Source organism: Triticum urartu, chromosome 3A (genome assembly GCF_056163025.1).
Source record: "Triticum urartu cultivar PI428250 chromosome 3A, HENAU_Tu73, whole genome shotgun sequence".
Classification (NCBI taxonomy): domain Eukaryota; kingdom Viridiplantae; phylum Streptophyta; class Magnoliopsida; order Poales; family Poaceae; genus Triticum; species Triticum urartu.
The window spans coordinates 588,156,038-588,160,642 of NC_141875.1; positions in this window are offsets into that span (position 1 = coordinate 588,156,038).

Here is a 4,605-nt window from a genome sequence, read left to right on the forward strand (position 1 = left end):
ACCCCCTCCATCATCTAGGTCGTTCAATCATGATCGCGTGGCCGAAAACCGTGCTCAATTTGGAGCCCCCTAGCTCCTCCTACCTATAAAAGGTCCCTCCATCGAAATTCCGGATCCATACCACTCCTAACCCTAGCCCCGCTCCTCTCCGCGCGCCGGACGTGTCCGGTCCGCGCCGAACATCGCCGCCGCCGCCAATCGGGAGCCACCACGCGTCCCTGTCGGTCCTCTCTCTCCCACGACCCGGAGAGCCCGGATCGGGCCCTCCCGGCCCGGTCGTCGCCGCCTCGCCCGAGGGACGCCGCCCTCGCTGCGCCGCCCGCCCGCTTCGCCCCGCCGCCGTGCCGCCTCTCCACCGCCTCGCCGCGACCGCCGACCAGCTCCGCCGCCCCTCGCCGCTGCTCTGGCCGCCTGGCTCCGCCGCGCCACTGCCCGGCTCTGTCGACGCCAGCCGTCGTCGCCTCGCCGTGGATCCGGTCGGGCCGGACCGGATCCGGCGAACTCCGTCATCTCTGGCCAGCTACAGTGTTCTCGGCGATCTTTGTTTTCCGTGCCGATCCCGATCCAGATCTGGATCCAAACCCTAGGATTGACTTTTTGCCCTAATTTGAGTAACTTTTAGCATTTTTCATCGCATCATAACTCATCATCCGTGGCTCCGTTTTGGGCATGTAGTACATCAAAATGTTGGCCTCGACGAGTACTTCATTTCATTCCATTGCACCATGTTCATTTGAGCCCATCTTGATGCCCTAAATGCTGTTGCAAGAGTGCTAGTTTATATTAGTTTCAGATTCTTATCAGTAATTGGACATTTGTCAATTTTTGCCATAATTAATGTGTGCCTCCTATGAACTTGAGCCCTACATGTGTTTTGAAGTATGCCATGCCATCTTTACAGGGGTGTATGCCATGTATTTTTGTGATCTCTGTGGTGACTAACACAAGCATGCAAAGTAGCTCTCGTAATGTTGCTGATTTCAGGGACTTAGAAATCTTCTAAGTCTTTGTCCTGTTAATAGTTTTATGCCATGTATCCTTGTTGCTACAGAGTGATCCATGCCTCTTTTGAGCATGATCAGTAAGGATATTTTGTAGATATTGTTATTCTCTATCCATCCATGTCTTTGCTTGCAATTTTGGAGAACCCTAGCTTGAGTCAATCGAGCTCTACTTTTGCTATAAAATGTTCCTGGCAGAATGTTAACGTGTTAAGCATTTTTGCCGACGTTGTTGTAGTTGATCCATGCAAGTTATGTTGTGGTTCTTGCCATGTTTAGCTTCTATGCCATGTCTACTTGCTGGGTGTATGCTTAGTTTGTCATGCAATGCCTTGTGCTGAGTGCATCGAGCTCGTAAACATGCCTACTTAATATTTGTTTTTGCCATGTTCCAGTTTTCTACTAAGTCTGAATCTGTTAACGATAATTGCTATGTTCACATGGTTGCCATTGTATTTTCTGATCCCTTTTGGCTTATGGTCAGTAAGGGAATTTTGTTGTATGCTTTGAGTAGCTTCATGCCATGTATTGCTTTGCCATGATATGTTCCTGTAGCATGTTGTTATCATGCTCTAAACATTGCTTCCTGATGTTAAATTCCTGACATGTTGTTAATTTCACTAAGTCTGTAACCTGATATCTTTTGCACTTTTGCCATGCTTGTTTGAACCTACTATTGAGTGAATTAGCCGTAGATCAATGTTCATCTTTTGTCAAGCATCTTGAGTGGATCCCTACCATGTATTTTGTTGCTATATTAGAGTGCAGTAGCTTGTTGTTCTTGATGCTTTTAGGTGGCCTCGTGCTGTTAATCACAGCTTTGTGCCATATTTGTTTTGCTTGTCATTTGCAAACCGTGCATCCGATTCCGGCAATCTTTATATCGATTTCGACCGAAATCAACTCCTCTTTCCAGTGGCACTCTTGGTTTTCCAAGTTGAGGCCAGGTTCAATCTTTCCTTTCCGAAGCATGCATATGCACCGCATACCGCATCCCGCATATCATGCCATGTTTTGCATCATGTTGATTGTGCATTGCACATGGTTGATTGTGTCTCCCTTTGCTTGTGTTCTTGCTTTGGATAGAGCCGGGAGACGAGTACGTGATCGAGGAGCCCGTTGAGTACGTTTACGAGGATCAAGCTAACGTCAACTCGGAGAACTTTGCAGGCAAGATGACCATACCCTCGAAATCACTTCTATCTTTTCTTGCTAGATGCTCACTCTATTCCTATCCCTATGCTACGATACCTACCACTTTATTATCATGCCTCCCATATTGCCATGTCAAACCTCTAACCCGCCTTGTCCTAGCAAACCATTGTTTGGCTATGTTACCGCTTTGCTCAGCCCCTCTTATAGCGTTGCTAGTTGCAGGTGAAGATTGGAGTTTGTTCCTTGTTGGAACATGTTTATTGTTGGGATATCATTATTATATCTTGTATATTTTAATGCACCTATATACTTGGTAAATGGTGGAAGGCTCGGCCTTATGCCTGGTGTTTTGTTCCACTCTTGCCGCCCTAGTTTCCATCATACCGGTGTTATGTTCCTTGATTTTGCGTTCCTTACACGGTTGGGTTATAATGGGAACCCCTTGACAGTTCGCCTTGAATAAAACTTCTCCAGCAATGCCCAACCTTGGTTTTACCATTCGCCACCTAGCTTCTTTTCCCTTGGGTTTCCAGAGCCCGAGGGTCATCTTTATTTTAAACCCCCGGGCCAGTGCTCCTCTGAGTGTTGGTCCAAACTAGAGCCCTTTGCAGCGCCCCCTCGGGGAAACTCGAGGTTTGGTTTTAGTTGTACGGAGCATCCGGTGTGCCCTGAGAACGAGATATGTGCAGCTCCTATCGGGATTTGTCGGCACATTCGGGCGGCTTTGCTGGTTTAGTTTTACCATTGTCGAGATGTCTTGTAACCGGGATTCTGAGTCTGATCGGATTGTCTTGGGAGAAGGAATATCCTTTGTTGACCATGAGAGCTTGTGATGGGCTAAGTTGGGACACCGCTGTAGGGTTTTGAACTTTCGAAAGCCGTGCCCGCGGTTATGGGCAGATGGGAATTTGTTAATGTCCGGTTGTAGAAAACCTTAATCTTAACTTAATTAAAATGAATCAACAGAGTGTGTGGCCGTGATGGTCTCTTTTCGGCGGAGTCCGGGAAGAGAACACGGTCTCGTGTTATGTTTGAACGTAGGTTATTCTAGGATCACTTCTTGATCATAGTTTATTGACCGTGCCTTTGCCTTCTCTTCTCGCCCTCATTTGCGTATGTTAGCCACCATATATGCCAGTGCTTGCTGCAGCTCCACCTCATACCTTTTACCCTTCCTATAAGCTTAAATAGTCTTGATTGCAAGGGTGTGAGATTGTTGAGTCCCCGCGACTCATAGATTACTTCCAAAACCAGATGTAGGGACCGATGATGCCATTCCAGGAGATTCGACTGAGCTCAAGTGGGAGTTCGATGAGGACTCAGGACGATACTACGTTTCCTTTCCAGATGATCAGTAGTGGTTCCCAGTTGGGGTGATCGGGGACTTTGTTGCATTTGCGGTTGTTCTTTATTTTGGTTCCGTAGTCGGACCTTGATTGTATCTGGATGAATGTAATGATATTTATGCTATTATGTGACGTGGCGAGTGTAAGCCAACTATGTACCTCTTTTCCTTATTCATTACATGGGTTGTGTGAAGATTACCCCACTTGCGACATTGCTTACAATGCGGTTATGCCTCTAAGTCGTGCTCCGACACGTGGGAGATATAGCCGCATCGTGAGCATTACAAGTTGGTAATCAGAGCCTTCCCCGACTTAGGAGCCCCCCTGCTTGATCGAATCGCTGGCTTTGTTGAGTCTAGAAATTTTTTTTGAGTCATTTAGGATTATATATATATCGGAGAGTAGGATTATTTTTACTTCTCAGTCCCTTCGTCGCTCTGGTGAGGCATCCCGACGTAGAGTTTTGACTCTTCTCTTCTCAAATTTCACTAATTTTTTTAGGATCACGCGGGTATCTTGAAATCGTTCCGATGGTTTTGTGATGAGAACATTGTTCTTGGTGCCTCCTGACATTTAGGGGTTGTGGCAGTGTCCCGGGGAGTTGAGCTCCGAGGTGTTGTCGTCACAATTTTATCGTTGCAATTCTGGAATACCTGAGTTTCGCCGACATCGAAAATCTCTTTTAGGCAGTTGTTGGTGAGATAACCTCGACGCCACCCAGTACTGGGGCGGGAGTTCGGGAGTATCGCCATAACTCGTATAACAGATGCTTTTTGAAGGTTGAGGTAAATGATTTCCGAAGGTTTCTTGGTTATGTGTTGAAGGATGGATACAGCTGGATGTAGGATTTGCTAGCTTTGGGTGAGATATTATGCTTCCCCTATATCCCCAACACCTGATTGCATAACCGGAAAGGTTCGGGAGTTTCATAGGTGGGAATTCATGTAGCTCTAGTATTTCTTCCGCGAATATTTGGTTTGTGATTGGGTAATCCTTACCAAGTTTTTATTCATGTCCGTACCTTGTTGTTTTATTCTTCTACCTCTATCTAAGTGGCTTCTCAATTTATGGAAATATGACCATTTCAATTGGAATGCATTCGT